General features: G+C 38.9%; 1 non-coding gene across 1 annotated transcript in view; it reads right to left on the bottom strand.

Moving 5' to 3' along the window:
- Positions 1–19,159, bottom strand: part of LOC117707516 (uncharacterized) — a 126,285-nt gene that overhangs the window by 20,871 nt on the left and 86,255 nt on the right. The window lies entirely within an intron of this gene.

Raw genomic sequence — 19,159 nt, 5'->3', positions numbered from 1 at the left:
TGTGAGCTTTTGGCTTCCTAGGGTAGCAGCCATGCCTGCCACTTGCTGCTACACCTCCACCCACTAAGTTGGATTTCTATCCCTCTGGAGCCGTAAGCCAAAATGCACTCTCTTCCTCAAGCTGATTTTGGTCATGATGTTTTCATCACAGGCACAGAAAAGTGACTAACACAAGCATCCTGGAAAAAGGAAGTCCCTGACATTCACAGGAGCATTCTAGAGAATCACATGTGCCAGTCAACCAAGCTCCAGGTCTGGCTCCTGAAGTACCTGGTAACATCCTTCCTGTCCTAGGAACCAAAATCCCAGCAGCCAGCCAGCTCTGCCCACTGAGAGCCCACTAAGACTTGGCTTAACATTAGCATGATGAATGCAGCATCGAGAAGCAACCTGGCATTTCTTTTACCAGGAATTTTTCAAACATTATCCACTCAGTTTTCTAGTAATGCCTCTAACTTCTTTCCTTTCCATCTAAGCTTATCTTTCTTTTACCTGGTTTTTCTCCTGACATTGGTGAAAATCTTTCCTTTAGGTTCATTTGTTCATTTTTCTGACACTATTCTTTGCTTTAACAGGGTTGTTTTCCAAAGAGTACAAGCTTTGAGTAGTTGTTAGACTGACAATTTGCTCAACATGAGTACGTTCCATTTCTCACTGCTGGGAGCATAAAGCCAACAATAGGTAACTTATGGAAGGGAGGACGTGTCTGCCATATTGCTTAAGGACATACAGCCAATTATTGGGGAGAAGGCGCTGTGGCAGAAGCATGTGGTGGTTGGTCCCATTGTGCCTATAGTCAGAAACCTCGGGGGAGAACAGGAAACAAGACCAAGCTAAAAACCTTCAAGGACTGTCCTTAGTGACATACTTCACCCATCGAGGTTCTACCTCTGAAAGATTCTATAACCTTTCGAAACATCATGACAGGCTTGGGAGTATTCAAACACATGAAGCTTCTTCACCTTTAAAATGCAACCGTGAGGAAGGGAGACGTTGACATTTACAGAGCATTAGCTTAGTCTTAAGGACATTACCTGCACTTTACAGAAGGGAAGCCATGCACTGACAGGCAGAGCAATAGCTCAAGATACAGTGAGTTTGAGCTCAGAATTATCAACTTTTCTGTATGGCAAAGCCTTCTGTGAGTCAGAGCTGCGTAAGTGGTTCTCTCCATCCCAGGCAAGGACCATACTGATCTCCACTTTCCAACTCACTTTTCAATGGATGATCCTGAATTCATCATGTTAGAAAAGTATTTTGTCTGTGTCTGTTTCTAAATGCAGTGTTTGTGTATGGTGTGTGTGTGTGTGTGTGTGTGTGTGTGTGTGTGTGTGTGTGTTTCGGGTACACCATTCCAAAATTATGATTTATTACAAAGTCCTATTTTACAATCTACCCTCTTCTGAAGACTGATCTCTTGGAAGTTATTAATGTAATTAATTGAACCAGATCATAGCTGCTGTTGCTATGTGGAATCGGGCTGAATAATGAAAACCTGCAATCTCCAAGATTGTGCCTTTGAACACAAAGTAAAGTTAATTATCATCCCCTTCAAGTTAGTTGGAAAAAAATCCCCACAGAAGACAACTGAGGCACAATTAATTGGAAAAACAGTACACCTCAAATTCTAAAGAAATGTAATAAGCTGCAATGAAATGGCAAATTAATATTAATACAAGTTGGCAAAGAGTAATCACATATACTAGGTGAAGTTAACATAGAGTCAAATATTTGTATAAAATATGCCTGATATTTATCTTTCCTCTGTAAACTAACCTGAATTTTGATTTGTGTGAGAAGCATTGGAAAAGAATTCCCAAAATAAATACCCCACCAATAAGGTCAGCTATGTGAAGTATTTGTGGTGAGAAAAGTGTGCAGCTAAGAATATAAATCAGGAGCTGGAGAGAGGGCTCTATGGTTAAAAGAACATGCTGCTTTTGCAAAGGACACAGGTTCAAGTCTCACTACCCACAGGACAGTTTAAAAACTGTAACTCACCGGGCAGTGGTGGCGCACACCTTTAATCCCAGCTCTTGGGAGGCAGAGGCAGGCGGATTTCTGAGTTCAAGGCCAGCCTGGTCTACAGAGTGAGTTCCAGGACAGCCAGGGCTACACAGATAAACCCTGAATTAAAAAAAAAAAAAAAAAAAAAAAAAAAACTGTAACTCCAGTCTAGGAGATCTGACATCTTACACAGGTACTAAGCACACATGTAATGTACATAAATACATTCAGTTAAAACATGCATCTACATAAAATAGAGATAAATAATTACTTTTATTTAAGAACACAAATCATGAGACTCCTAGATGGTCTGCTCACATGAAGACACCATATCCTGACCCATCCTAGAGGAACCACTGCACTCAGAGCAGCAAAGGAACCACTGCACTCAGAACAGCAAAGGAACCACTGCACTCAGAGCAGCAGGATTTCAGGATCCCAGAGGCAGCCTGAGTCCCAGGAGCTCTTCCACACAGGAGCTCAGGATCACAGGATCGCAGAGACATCTGGACTCTGAGGGGTTCTAACACAAGCAAGATAACTAGAAAGACAAGCTCCAGTCAGGGACAATGAATGCAGGTAACACTAGAGATAACCAGATGGTGAAAGACAAGTGCAAGAACATAGGCAACAGAAACCAAGGTTACCTGCCATCATCAGAACCGATTTTTCCAACCGTAGTAAGTACTAGACATGCCATCTTACCAGAAAAGCAGGATTCAGATTTAAAATCAATTCTCTTGATGATGATAGAAGACTTTAAGAAGGACATAAATAACTCTCTTAAAGAAATACAAGAGAACACAGGTAAACAGGTAGAAGCCCTTAAACAGGAAACACAAAAATCCCTTTAAAATTGCAAGAAAAAAACAACCAAACAGGAGAAGGAACTAAACAAAACCATCCAGGATCTAAAAATAGAAGTAGAAACAATAAAGAAATCTCAAAGGGAGACTACCCTGGAGTTAGATCACGAAAGATCTAGGAAAGAGATCACGAGTCATTGATGAGAGCCTCATCAAAAGAATACAAGACATACAAGAGAGAATCTCATGTGCAAAAGACACCATGGAAAACATTGACACAACTGTCAAAGAAAATGCAAAATGCAAAAAGCTCCCAACCCAAAATATCCAGGAAATCTAGGATACAATGAGAAGACCAAACCTAAAGATAATAGGTATAGATGAGAGTGAAGATTCCCAACTTAAAGGGCCAGTAAATATCTTCAACAAATTTATAGAGGAAAACTTTCCTAACCTAAAGAAAGAGATGCCCATGAACATACAAGAAGCCTACAGAACTCCAAATAGACTAGACCAGAAAAGAAATTCCTCCTGTCACATAATAATCAAAACATCAAACACACAAAACAAAGAAAAAATATTAAAAGCAGTAAGGGAAAAGGTCAATTAACATATAAAGGCAGACCTATAAGAATCACACCAGACTTCTCACCAGAGACTATAAAAGCCAGAAGATCCTGGAGTGATATCATACAGACCCTAAGAGAACACAAATGCCAGCCCAGACTACTATACCCAGCAAAACTCTCAATCACTATAGATGGAGAAACCAAGATATTCCATGACAAAACCAAATTCACACAATATCTTTCCACAAATCCAGCACTTCAAAGGATAATAGATGGAAAACTCCAACACAAGGAGGGAAACTACAACCTAGAAAAAGCAAGAAAGTAATCTTCCAACAAACCCAAAGGAAGAAAGCTACACAAACATAATTCTACCTCTAATAACAAAAATAACAGGAAGCAACAATCATTTTTTCCTTAATATCTCTTAACATCAATGGATTCAATTCCCTAATAAAAAGAGGTGGACTAACAGACTAGATATGTAAACAGAACCCAGAATTTTGCTGCATACAAGAAACGCACCTCAGTGACAAAGACAGAAACTACTTCAGAGTAAAAGGATGGAAAACAATTTTCCAAGCAAAAGGTCCCAAGAAACAAGCTGGAGTAGCCATTCTAATATCAAATAAAATCAACTTTCAACCAAAAGTTATCAAAAAAGATAAGGAAGGATACTTCATACTGGTCAAAGGAAAAATCCACCAAGATGAACTCTCAATTCTGAACATCTATGCTCCAAATGCAAGGGCACCAACATTCATAAAAGAAACCTTACTAAAGCTCAAAGCACACATTGCACTTCACACAATAATAGTGGGGGATTTCAACACCCCACTCTCAGCAATACAAAAATCATGGAAACAGAAACTAAACAGAGACACAGTGAAACTAACAGAAGTTATGAACCAAATGGATTTAACAGATATCTATAGAACATTTCATTTTTAAAACAAAAGAATATAACTTTTCTCAGCACCTCATGGTACCTTCTCCAAAATAGACCATATAGTTGCTCACAAAACAGGCCTCAACAGACACAAAAAGATTGAAATAATCCCTTGCATCCTATCAGATCACCATGGACTAAGGCTGGTCTTCAATAATAACAAAAATAATTGAAAGCCTGAGGAAACTGAACAACACTCTACTCGATGATTACTTGGTTGAGGAAGAAAAAAAGAAAGAAATTAAAGACTTTTTAGAATTTAAAGAAAATGAAGGCTTTTCATACCAAAACTTACAGGACACGATGGAAGCAGTGCTTAAGAGGAAAACTCATGGCTCTAAGTGCCTACAAAAAGAAACTGGAAAGAATATATACTAGCAACCTGACATCACACCTGAAAGCTCTAGAACAAAAAGAAGCAAATACAACCAAGAGTATACAGCAAGAAATAATCAAACGCAGGGCTGAAGTCAACCAAGTAGAAATAAAAAAAAAAAAACTATACAAAGTATCAACAAAACCAAGAGCTGGTTCTTTGAGAAAATCAACAAGATAGATAAACCCTTAGCCATACTAACCAGAGGGCACAGAGACAGTATCCAAATTAATAAAATCAAACTGAAAAGGGAGACATAACAACAGAAACTGAGGAAATTTTTTTAAAAAAATCATCAGATCCTACTGTAAAAACCTATACTCAACAAAATTGGAAAATATGGATGAAATGGACAACTTTCTAGACAGATACCACATACCAAAGTTAAGTCAGAAGCAGATAAACCATCTAAACAGTCCCATAATTCCTGAAGAAATAGAAGCAGTCATTAAAAGTCTCCCCACCAAAAAAAGCCCAGGACCAGATGGTTTTAGTGCAGAATCCTATCAGACCTTCCAGGAAGACCTAATGCCAATTCTCTTCAAACTATTCCACTAAATAGAAACAGAAGAAACCCTACCCAATTCGTTTTATGAAGCCACAATTACGCTCATACCTTCACCACACAAGGACATATCAAAGAAAGAAAACTTCAGACCAATCTCCCTTATGAATATTGATGCAAAAATATTCAATAAAAATCTCACAAACTGAATCCAAGAACACATCAAAACAATCATCCATCATGATCAAGTAGGCTTTATCCCAGGAATGCAGGGATGGTTCAATATTCAGAAATCCATCAATGTAATCCACTACATAAATAAACTCAAAGAGAAAAACCACATGGTCATCTCACTAGATGCTGAGAAAACATTTGACAAAATTCAACATCCCTTCATGGTAAAAGTCTTGGAAAGATCAGGAATTCAAGGCCCATACCTAAACATAGTAAAAGGAATATACAGAAAGCCAGTGGCCAACATCAAACTAAATGGAGAGAGACTTGAAGCAATCCCACTAAAATCAGGGACTAGACAAGGTTGCCCACTCTCTCCCTACCTATTCAATGTTGTACTGGAAGTCCTAGCCAGGGCAATTAGACAACAAAGGGAAATCAAAGGGATACAAATAAGAAAGGAAGAAGTCAAAATATAACTATTTACAGATAATATGATAGTATACTTAAGTGACCCCAAAGTGTTACCAGAGAACTCCTAAACCTGATAAACAACCTCGGCAAAATGGCCGGATATAAAATTAATTCAAACAAATCAATAGCCTTTCTCTACTCAAAGGATAAATAAGGCTGAGAAAGAAATTAGGGGAAAGACACCCTTCACAATAGCCACAAATAATGTAAAATACCTTGGTGTGAATCTAACCAAGCAAGTGAAAGATCTGTATGACAAGAACTTCAAGTCTCTGAAGAAAGAAATCAAAGACAATCAGAAGATAGAAAAATCTCCCATGCTCCTGGATTGGCAGGATTAATATAGTAAAAATGACCATCTTGTAGAAAGCAATCTACAGATTCAATACAATCCCCATCAAAATTCCAATTCAATTCTTCTTTGAGATAGAAAGAGCAATTTGCAAATTCATTAGGAATAACATACAACCCAGGATAGCTAGAACTACTCTCAACAATAAAAGAACTTCTGGGGGAATCACCGTCCCTGACCTCAAACTGTACTACAGAGCAATAAAACTGCATGGTATTGGTACAGAGACAGGCAGGAAGATCAATGGAATACAACTGAAGACCCAGAAATGAGCCCACACACCTATGGTCACTTGATCTTTGACAAAGGAGCTAAAACTATCCAGTGGATAAAAGGATGGCATTTTCCACAGATGGTGCTGGTTCAACTAGAGGTCAGCATGTAGAAGAATGCAAATTAACCCATTCTTATCTCCTTGCACAAAGCTCAAGTGGATCAAGGACCTCCACATAAAACCAGATACACTGGAACTAATAGAAGAGAAGGTGGGGAAGAACCTCGAATACCTGGGCACAGGGGGAAAGTTCCTGAACAGAACACCAATGGCTTATGCTCTAAGACCAAGAATTGACAAATGGGACCTTACAAAATTGCAAAGCTTCTGTAAAGCAAAGGACACTATCAATAGGACAAAATGGCAACCAACAGACTGGAAAAAGATCTTTACCAATCTTACATCCAATAGAGAGCTAATATCCAATATATACAAAGAACTCAAGAAATTAGACCCCAAACAAATAACCCTATTAAAAATGGGTACAGAGCTAAACAAAGAATTCTCAACTGAGAAACTTTAATGGCTGAGAAGCACCTAAAGAAATGTTCAGCGTCCTTAGTCATCAGGGAAATGCAAATCAAAACAGCCCTGAGGTCCTACCACAAACTAGTCAGAATGGCTAAGAGCAAATCTCAGGTGATAGCAGATGCTAGAGAGGATGTGAAGAAAGAACACTTCTCCATTGTTGGTGGGATTGCAAGTTTGTACAACCACTCTGGAAGTCAGTCTGTCAGTTCCTCAGAAAACTGGACATAGCATTACCTGAGGACCCAGTTATACCACTCCTGGGCATATACCCAGAAAATACTTCAACATTTAACAAGGACATATGCTCCACTGTGTTCATAGCACCCTTATTTATAATAGCCATAAGCTGAAAAGAACTCAGATGTCCTTCAACAGAGGAATGGATACAGAAAATGTGTTACATTTACACAATGGAGTATTACTCAGCTATTAAAAACAATGAATTCATAAAATTCTTAGGCAAATGGATGGAACTAGAAAATATCATCCTGAGTGAGTTAACCCAATCACAAAAGAACACACATGGTATGCATTCACTGATAAGTGGATACTAGCCCAAAAGCTCACAATACCCAAGATACAACTCACAGACCACATGAAGCTCATGCAGAAGGAAGATCAAAGTGTGGGCACTTTGGTCCTTAGAAGGAGTAACAAAATATTTATGAGAGCAAATATGGTGACAAAGTGTGGGACAGAAACTGAAGGAGAGGCCATCGGGAGACTATTCCACCTGGGTATCCATCCCATGTGCAGTCAACAAAGGTAGATGCTGATGTGGATACCAGGAAGTGCATGCTGACAGGAGCCTGATATAACTGTCTCCTTAGAGGTCTGCCAGAGCCTGACATATACAGAGGCAGATGCTCACAGCTAACCATTGAACTGTTCATGGGGTTCCCAATGGCAGAGTTAGAGAGAAGACTGAAGGAGCAGAAAGGGTTTGCGGCTCCATGGGGAGAGCAACAATACCAACCAACCAGAGCTCCCAGGGTCTAAACCACCAGCCTGGGAGCACATAAGGAAGGACCCATGGCTCCAGCTATATATGTAGGAGAGGATGGCCTTGTGGGGCATAGGTGGGGGAGGAGGTCCTTGATTTTGTGAAGGCTGGATGCCCCAATGTGGGGGAATTCAAAGGCAGGGAGGTGGGAGTGAGAAGGTGGGTGGGAGCCCATCCTCATAGAAGCAAGAGGACGGGAATGGGATAGGGGGGTTCTGGGTGGGGGGAGATATGGGTAAAGGGGATAACATCTGAAATGTAAATAAAATATCCAATAAAAAAAAAATAACACAAATCATTGGGTCAACGCTGTATAGAGAAAATGGTAGTTGCACCCAAATCCAATCAGACAACTCTCAAATTCTCAGGTAATTTACAGTTTATCATCTGACTATAATAACCAGCAGGTACACAGCCGGCAAAGCGGACAAGGTCATTATTCCAGCAAAATCTACATCACCTGCTCTGGATTATCCTCATGCAAACAATGGAGTTCTGCAAGCATCTAACATGAATTCTGATGCTTTTTAACTATTTAGGTTCCTTCCTAGGTTGAGGCTGCTTTGCAGTACATCAGTCCATCCACTTTTAACACTCCTCTCCACTAAAATGAACTCCAGCATCTTCCAAAACAGAACTATATATGCTAATGATGTTATGCCACCATCAGCATCACCCCTCACATGCCAATTGGTGGGCTTTATCTTGTCCTACTAACTTTCTTTCACATCTGTTTACTGATGCATTACATGCATGCAATACTAACATTAGTCCACAGCCTGACAGCCTGAGGCTGATTGTCCAACACGTTTCCAGTATCTTTGGTGTCCAACATACTGTCCTGCACCTAGTAGGTGCTTAGTATAGAGATGTTGACTTCCTGGCATGGTTTTCTGTAAATTTTAATTAGGGTTTTCTCCCAAGATAAGCAGGAAATCTTAGCTAAAGCAAGCTCTACTAATGTGAAAAGCAAATGTTTTAATCTATATACACAGACATTACTGAAATGGGTACAGAACTATCTCAGGTGTAGTGGAAACTACATGAAATCTGAGCATAATGTGTGAGATGTATAGAGTTAAAGTTTCAGAATTATCCTTGGGGTGCTATCAAGCCATCCTTCTGACTCAGCATAAGAGACTGTTTATTCATCTCAAACCATAGAACATCTAAAATAATCTTTATAGAAACTTTATGCATTACCTCTGTTACTCATTAATAATTCTGGTTTACTGTTTCTGTTGAAACATTTTGGCAGACATCTGCTGCTCTAGAGTTGACAGAGAGCCCAGCAGCATAAGTATCTTTGAAGTTTTGACTCTTCCCGTCCATGGTTCATTTGCTTCTGTAACAAAGCTTAAAAACATTCCCTGATTGTATTATGTTTCCTTTTCAATGATCTCATGTCTCTTCACTGACGCTGATTTCATTTTGTTATATTTGAATAGAAATTCAACTGACGTTCACAAGTTCTTAATTCTAATCTTTAATGACTCGTGAAACAAAAGTATAGTAAGATTGACAAGAGTCCATGGACTTGGTGTAAGCTTTGGACTTAAATGTGTGCATGCATACGCGTGTGTGTGTGTGTGTGTGTGTGTGTGTGTGTGTGTGTGTGTGTGTGGTATGATAACATGTATGGTGTATATTCTATACTATAGTATATATGTAATAGCACAAAAAATGAATTAACTAAGGAAAATAATAAGTTATTACTATTTTTAAATGTACCAATCAATTTTTAGATTTATTTATTTTAATTTTATGTGCATTTGGTGTTTTGCTTGTGTTTTTATGTGTGTGTGAGGATGACAGATCCCCTGGAACTGCAAGTGGGTGCTGGGAACTGAACTCAGGACCTCTGGAAGAGCAGTCATTGCTTCTGCCTGCTGAGCCATTTCTCCAACCTAAATGTACCATCTCTAATAAGCCATTATAATGAAATGAAGGCTGAAAGTTCCTTTCTACCTATGTACATTATAAAGTCATACATGTCCATTTTGTAGAACATGACACTTCTGATCATTCAAGTCCTAACCCTGGAGGGCTGGCACTAAAACGACCATAGCATGATTGGAAGGGAGAGCAGGAAATCAGTATTCAGTTCACCTAAATCCATGCTGACATCTCTAATAATCATTAACTCACTGTCTAAGTGCTATTGTAGAGACAGAGACAAATGGAACTTTGCCTCCACAGGAGTATTCTGTCTTACAGGTGAGACAGAGTGAGAAGACTGATTGTTTAGGAGAGAATCTAATAGACAAGTCTGAAGATAACAATCTGATTTTATAGTTGAACTACCAAACCTAGGAAGAGACAGACAAAGTTTTCACAGGGAAAAAAATCTCAAAAGCATCTTCTAGTGGGAAGAGGAGAAAAATGTGAAGGAAATAAGAAAGAAAGAATGACAACAAAGAAGTAATCTCAGGCAGGAATCTAAATATTAGGCCAGAACAAAGAAGTAATTTCAGACATCTAAAATTTAGATTCATTAGGCTAAAACAAGAAACTAGGCTTCAGACAAGAAAATGACCTTGGGCTAGGACAGGAAAGTAGGCTCAGATACTTTGGTCATCCGGATGAGCCCTTAGAAACAGTGATCACGGGAGTGTTCACGTAATTGGGTTTAATGCCTTGCTTGTTCTTTGACTATTTGCATCTATTGTATTGCTAGACCCTCAACCTAGAACTGACCTTAATACATGCATGTAATAAAAATGGTATAAAAGCATAAAGGAAGAGGGTGTATAGGATAGGGGGTTCTAGGGAGGGGAAATGGGGAAAGGGGATGACATCTGTATTGTAAATAAATAAAATATCCAATTTAAAAAAGGAAAAAAGAAAGAAAGAATAAGAAAGCCAAAAGGGGAAAGAAAGAAGGCCCGGGCAAATAGGAGGAGGGAAAACAGCAGGAAATCCTGTCTCAACACCTGCTAAAAGTCATCTTTCACTCCAATGTGTTCTCACACACATAGACCCCAGACACTCTAGGAACAGTTAGACTGCAAAGAGAGTTGACCACAACCATCCACACGAGATTATTCGCAACATACCAAAAAAAAAAAAAAAAACCAATAAACAAAACAAAACAAACAAAAAAAAAAAAAACAAAGAGTAACAAGAGAATGATCAGACACTTCTGGTAATGTGGGGAAGCTGGGTGAAATGGAGAGATTGAGAAAGGGAAGCTGAACTCTGAAGGAGAGCTTGGAAGGATGCCAGCCTGCCTGTCAGATCTAGCATCTGCCTCCCTGACAGGCTGAAATTTTCCCAGGGCCCTGTTTCTATTTAGTGGTTGCTCAAGAGAAAGCTGTTTCTCAGGTGAGCTCATCCTGTTGATGAGGTACTTGGCTTTCCCCCTAAGAGCCTTCTAGTCCTTAAGTCTTAAACACATGCCATTTAGCTTTTTTGAAATACTGCAAAAGCTTTGCTACTGTCACTGTTTATAACATGGACGCTACAACAGGGATATCTTCAACTTGACTTAAATGAATAAATTTTACACTTAATAATTTTCATCTGAAGAAAAATATAATCTCTAAACAATGTTTTACAATCACCAAAACATGCAGATTTTAGTTCACTTAAGGAGAAAGTTTGTTAGATGGTGTAACTGAAAACATGGCATCTTGCACTTGGTGGAAATGAGGTCTTCACCAGTTAACTTGTTCAAGCAGAATCTGGGTCTTAATTATTAGTTACAGAAAGGTCACTAATCAGGCAAATCAGTGCTATGGAGTATGCAGGGAGACATGTGTATACTTGTGTGTACAGAAAAATAAAGCAAATGGAGCAAAACCTCAGGTTTGAATCCAGATAGGAAATGCAAGGATGTCCATTAGGCTGGCATCCTTCCATACACTTGAGAAGTTATATAATAAAATATAATCATGTGCTGTACCACTTAGCATTATGTCAGTCAACAACATCTTACATAACATTCTGGTACCATATGATCACTGAGTTAACAATAGTGTCCTGCATCTTGTATTTACCATGTCTCTTGATGACATTCAGAGGCCATGTTGAGCGATTGGCCTATAGATCAAGGTTTGCATAAGTATACTCTATGATGTTCGTACCAGATTTCTCAAGGAAGTGTTCCTCAAAACACTGTCATTCTTCATTGTCAAGCAATCCATAACTGTGTTGAGGAAGACATTCATGCAAACCTTTTATGTGCACAAACTGAATATCTACTAAGCTGTTATATGATTTGTTAATTTGTGACTCTTTTTTTGACCAATATATCATGGATATTTCTCCATATTAAAGAATTTCTTTTTATTTTATCATTTTTAAATGAGTACATTGTATGGCTGTGCCCTCATTTGTAAACTAATACTTGAATGCAGATATTTGAATTGTTTCCATTTTTGTTATGCATGAAGGACCTCTGAGTATCTCACATGTCCATCTTGGTTTGTATGCTCCTACATCTTCAGATAATCCCTAAGATCAAAGATATAAGAAAAAAGACTGGGTAAATCTGGTATTTTGAGACAATAAGTATAAGTTTCTTCCTATAATTTGAACTGTTGTTTATTCCTTAAGTAAGTTAATACTTAAAGTATAAAGTAAATACTTTTAACTTCAACTTACCTCATCATTACTGAATTTTATTTTATATGTTTGTTGGCTATGTATATGTGTTGACATTTAGACATGAAGGGCTCTCCCAAAGAGCTCATATGTCTCAGATTTAGTCCCTGTAAGTTGGTGTTATCGAGAGATAACTGAACCATAAAGATGATGACTTCAAAAAATGAACCCCTTATTAAGGTCATGTTTTTGGAGCAACATAGTTGGAGGTGCACCTTTGAAAGATCTATCTTGTTCCAGTATCGCTGTCTCTCTGTCTCTCTGTCTAGCTCTTGCCATTCATCCCTTCTCTCTCACTCTTTGTCCTGCTATCCTGGCTGACATAAGGTAAACAGCTTTTCTTCACTATAGATGCTTAAGCCTGGTTTTCTGTCTCACATTTAGGTTGAAAAGCAATGGAGCCAGATCACCACAGAATTCAACCTCCAACACCAAGAGGCAACATCAATTTTTTGTTTGATTATTTTTTGTTTCGTTGTTGCTGTTTTGTCTTAACTTATGTCGGGTATTATGTCATAGCAATGAAAGACTAATTCAGCATTTTTCTCTTGTTTTTCCCTAAAGCATTTGCTAGATTCTTGCAATATTATCTATTCCTTTTATAACATCTCCTATGATGACGTATTTTTAAAGATATATTTTGTTTTTATTTATACGTGTGTGTGTGTGTGTGTGTGTGTGTGTGTGTGTGTGTGCATGTATAAAGGTATTCACAGAGGCTAGAAGAGGGTTTTATATCTCCTGGAGCCAGAGTTACAGGCAGTCCTCTGTAGGAGCAGGAAACACTCTATGTCAGTTACTTTTCCATTGCTGTAATAGAACACCATGACCAAAGACAACTCAAGGAACAAAGAGTTTATTTTGGCTTCCAGTTCTGGAGGGTAAGAGTTTGGCATGGGAAGGCTAGGCATGGTTACAGAAGTAAGGAACTGAGAGCTCATAGCTTCAAACACAAGCAGAGAAAATGAACTGGACATTGGGCAAGGTTATAAACTCTCAAAGCACACCCCCAGCAATACATTTCTGCTGGGAACACAAAGGTCCTTGCACCCACAAATCTCCAGAAAAAAAACAAGAATATTAATTGCACAGGATTGTTCTTTCAAAGGAATGGACATAAAACCTATTTTTTTACACCCAGAAAGCTGGGGCTTGTAGGTGATTAATAGCCTGGTGGTCTATATTATCTATTGGATCAGACCATATCAAGCTCCTACAACCAGGACTGGAGGTTGCTAGTAGTCCAAATGACCCTTAGACCATCTGTGTAGCCAGGAGCTCCCACAATCAGGACCAGAGATGACTAAAAACCCAAATGATTTGTATGCTATCTGTATGACCAAGACCATACCAGATCCTTCCCTAGGCCCTTAAGCTAATACGTGTAGCCTACCTCTGGAACCATCTTCTTAGGTTGAATTGAGTTTCAATGTAATTATTCCTTCTTGAGAACCTGAGATTGTATTATACCACAAACCTGTTTTCCAAAGTGTCCTGTGTTCAAATATACTGACAATAAACCTCCTGGAACCAGATTTCCAAAATTTGATCCAGTCTGATTAAGTCAAACTGACCATGGTTTCACTGTTACCTCTTGCAGATCATTTCACTACCTCATGTGACACCTGCAGAAATGCCTTCCTTTTTTTTTTTTTTTTTTTTTTTTTTTTTTTTTTTTTTTTTTTTTTTTTGGTTTCTTTTCAAGACAGGGTTTCTATGTAGTCCTGGCTGTCCTGGAACTCACTTTGTAGACCAGGCTGGCCTCGAACTCAGAAATCCGCCTGCCTCTGCCTCCCAAGTGCTGGGATTAAAGGCGTACACCACCACCGCCTGGCCAGAAATGCCTTCCTATTTCTGCCAACAGGCTGGGCCTCTAAAACCTGCCCAAACAGTGCCACTAACTAGGAAACCAACTGTTCAAATACTCAAGCATATTGGGAGCAAGGGCCAGGGGACACAATGACACTCTTGTCCAAATTACCATGCATTCTTGACCATAGAGTCATCTATCTGGCCCCATTAGTTTCTTCTCTCAGTGTTACTCATGGTGTTTGTTTTTTGTTTTGTTTGTTTTCATATAAAGGATTTCTTAGTATGTATATGACAACCCTAAATTTATCTTTGGATTTTGTCCATGCGTGTCATGTTTAGGAAGTCCTTCCTTATTGTAGATGACAAAAATCTTGCATTTCTTCCCACCACTGCTACTCTGTTCTTTGCTTGTTCTGGTTTTCCTCATAATTAGTAAGCTAAGTATTTTCTCTTTCATGGTTCTACACATCTTCTGTCATTTGCCCACAGTTGGAATAATTAATTAATCATCCTAGTAGAATCTACATAAAATTTCACTCCTAAATTTCTTCCCTAAGTGTACATTTTATTCTAAAAATCTATATAAATATTCATACCACAGTGTTTTAGGACAACCATACAACTTTCTGAAGTTTGGAAAAATCATCTCAGAACCACCAACATGCTACACAAGCCTGAGTGTTTCTGCCGTGCCCAGTAGAGTGGCAGAAATGGATTAAGTAAGAATAACATTCCTGCAGTCTGAAAATTATCAGTCTTTTGCACACACCAGAAGTTTCCCATGAGACTGTTTCTACTTTCTCTCTACATGTGACAAGTCAAAGTGTAAGATTTTCTTGACAAAGACTTTTCAGGTGTCCTCTGACCACAGACAGACCTGACATTAGCAAGATGGAAAGAATCTGCACGGGAAAGCATCTGCCCCAGTGCATTGTCACAAACTCCTCTTTCTTCTCACTGGATACACAGTCACAAAGACTGACCCACCCTTTTGTGGCAGCTGGGAGTCTAGAATCTCTTCTGTATATTCCCCAGAAATGAGGAGGGAGAAGGCATCTTCCAATTCCCACAAAATAAAATGTAAAGTCCTTTCTATCCTTCTTCATAGAATTATTATGAAATTGGAATACTTTAATAAAATACTACAAAATAATCCATTTCATTGATCCAGACAGCACAGACTTACTGCATTTACTGCTTCTAAATCACAATGGCTCTGTTTTCTCTCTCAACTGAGAGCCAATAACTTCAATGTTTTCACATGATTCACATCATGTTTTCTTTTCCATCATCTACTTCAGACACAAGGTTAAAGATCTTCTTTTGAGTTCTCATCATAGCCTCATTCCATCTCTTGCAAGTGGGTCATGACCTACCCCTCCTCAGCACTCTAAGGACCAATCCTCCCAAGGAAGAGCTATCTTCTTGCATTTATCAGTCTTTTGTTCTGTTTTCCCCTTAATCACTAGGATACGATGAAGTCATCTGGTTAAACAGGTTTGGTTTGGGTTTTTTTTCACAGTCAAGAAAAGCTAAGCCACCCCCTTCCATAGGACAGTCACTGTATGTGGCAGTTGCTAAGCAATCTATTATTCAATATGTAATTTACAAAACTGATCCTCAATGTAATAAATCAGGGTCATGTTCTAGTGACATGTTCAGCAAATAAGTATTAAGGCTGGGAAACCTAAATACTTAACTTTGATAATACAGTTGCACTCAGGGAATTTACTATGTGAGCTAGAGTTTACTAAGCACAGGGTAGTTAGCATAAAGTAGCATATCTTATGTGGTGGTTTTTGAAGTGCAAACTATAAGCCTGCCTACTAATTGTTTATATCTGAACTGCTTTTTCCCTCTTTGGTCTCTGCCTTAACAGTATCAGTTCAAACCATGCTGAAAGATTGGCAGATGTACAGATAATTGGGCGGTCCCATAACCTTTGAAGGTTATGATTCAGCCAGGTAGAACCCACCCTGTCTCAGATGCAGAGACAGCAAGCTTTGGCATGTCATCCTGGGCACGTCTGCCAGCCTCCACACAGTGTGTTTTGAAAGCGCTTCCTCCAACCGCCCCTGAATTGGCAGAATGGGCCTCCTATGAATCAATTTTTCCATTCTCTTAGTCCTGCCTAAGCACTGTATTTCTGTTGTCTATCAACATTCTATTCCAGCCCAGATGCTGTTGTTAGCCGTCTGAGAAGTCTGGGAGGTGTCAGGCAAAACCCCTGTCAGTAGGTATTTGGTCCTTTCCCAGAATCTCCAGGAGCATCCCAGTGATGAGAAATAGAGCAGAAGGCATATGATCGGATGATTTGTTTAGACCAGTTCTTTTACTGAATGTATATTGGATACTTCACATATCCTGGACACATGTGACATGTAGCCAGAAGCTCCTTTGGTTCTGTTGAACCTAAATGTTCATCCCTTCCTGGAAACAACCCAGATCCATTCATGATATTTCATGACCTGTCCTTTTGATCCATTTGAACAGAGGAATGTTTTTTCCAACATCTTTGAAACAACAGCAACAACATCAAAAATAAAATGTACATTTAAAAAAAAAAATCTACTCTTTTGTTTAATTCTGTGTAGAATATTTGAGATGTTACAGAGGTGGTATGACATCTCTCTCGAAGGTACTGAATTGTTATAGGGATTCAAGAAAACAACTAGAGACATGTGAGGGAAAAAAGTTAGAAATTGGATATAATAGTAAATGTCTTAGTAATACAAGAGATGGAAGTTTCAAGAAAGAAACACGACTGAGATGGAAATATTTCATGAGAGAGATTGAACTTAAAAAGTGAATTTATAATTCTTAACTTTGTACAAAAATCAAGGAAATAGGACACTTAAATGCATAACAATGATTTTTGATGTCTTCAAGGGACAACTGAATCAGAATGATTTTTGACAAAGATTATATTTACAATGATATTAGTAAGAGTTCCATGTGATACATGTTTACCATGTGTCATGACATTACTATCAATGACATCCAATCCAAGAAAGAGGACAACAAAGCTGTCTGAGAACAACACTAGCCTAGTTTGTGCAAGTGTCTGTGGGATCCTGTTGGTAAAGGTTGTGGACACCTATAAGGTATAAGGAATAGCTTGTTATAATCTAAAGAAGCAGTAGAACTTAACCCTGGCTTTGGGAATTAGCTAACAGGAAAATCCCTTAAATTGCTTGGGGACAACACTCACCTATGTTCCTGTATTGGGGACTTATCTTTTTGTTATGACAAAACATCTGATCAAAGCAACTTAAAAGAAGGGTTTATTTTGACTCCATCATAGTTGATCAGGATAATGAAGTCAGGGTGTCGGAAAGCATGAGGTGACTGGTCACATTGCTTCCGAAGAGAGAGCACAGATCTGTGAATATCAGAGCTTAGATACCTTTCTTCTTTTTATTCAGTCCAAAATCCCAGTTCATGGCATAAATCCACCCATACTTAGAGTGAACCTTCCTATCTTAGCTAACCTAATCTAGGTAACCCCTCATAGATAACCCCAGAGGCTTGTCTCCTAGATGAGTCTTGGTCTTGTCACATCGACAATCAACATCAAATACTACAGTCCCTAACTAGATATTTCAGATTCCCTAGGTTACCTTAGAGCACTGAAACACTGAAACACTGCAGGATCACTGCTTGTGACCACACCCAATCTGAATCTCTCAGACTAACTTTATTGTGTGACACAAGCCCTGGGTCACATACTACCAAGGCAACTTTTAACATAAACCTCAATAAAGCCCATCATACATCCATGCAAATATTCTTCCAATACTAATTCACATTAATTTATTTGAAATATATTTATTGCCTTCTCACTACATATGAGTCCCTGTTGTGCCACATGGGTGGTATCAGGAAAGGCTACCTTCTCTTATGTTTGTCTGATTCTTTGTTTGTTTGATTCTTTGTTTGTTTGTTTGTTTTTGACACTTATCAAGGCTCCCACCTTGATGATAAGAGACTGAACCTCTGAACCTGTAATCCAGTCCCAATTAAATGTTGGGGCCAACTACTTGAGCTCTGAATACTCTATGGCTTTTCTGTTCTTCCACAATCCTTCCCAAACAACATAGCCAGGTCTGTCACAGCAATACCCCACGAGTATAGGGCTGATTTCTGAGAGTTTCTATTGCCATGATATTCACCATGACTAAATCATAGTGGGTCGAAAGGGTTTGCATATACATCCAGGTCCAGATAATGGTCCATCACTGAGGGAAGTTGGGACAGGAACTCAAACAAGACAGGAATGCAGAGACAGGAACTAGAAGCCATGAAGGATGCTTCCTGGCTTGCTCCCCATGACTTGTACAACCTGCCTTCTTACAGCACCTAGGACCACCAGCCCAGCATGGTACAGCCCACAATGAGCTGCACTCTCCCACATCAATCATGGATCAAGAAAATGCCCTACATCTTTATCCTCAGGCCAACCTGATGGAGGTATTTTCTCAATTGTAGTTCCCTCCTCCTAAATGGCTCTAGCTTATATCAAATTGACATAGGACTAGCCAGCACAAAGTGGTAAATATTACCAACAGAGGATGGTTGGCTCAAATAAGTTGTAATAGCTATAAAGCTTTTACTTAGTCTTCCTGAGGAGAGGGCAAAACCATGGAAGACAGTAAGATGAAGGTGGATCGTTTTGAGAGCACATGGTACTGTTCAGATTCATCTGTTCTAGTTATCTGTTGC

Source organism: Arvicanthis niloticus, chromosome 4, assembly GCF_011762505.2.
Source record: "Arvicanthis niloticus isolate mArvNil1 chromosome 4, mArvNil1.pat.X, whole genome shotgun sequence".
Classification (NCBI taxonomy): domain Eukaryota; kingdom Metazoa; phylum Chordata; class Mammalia; order Rodentia; family Muridae; genus Arvicanthis; species Arvicanthis niloticus.
Note: the sequence above shows the minus strand (reverse complement) of the source record. Positions and strands in the feature narration are given on the sequence as shown.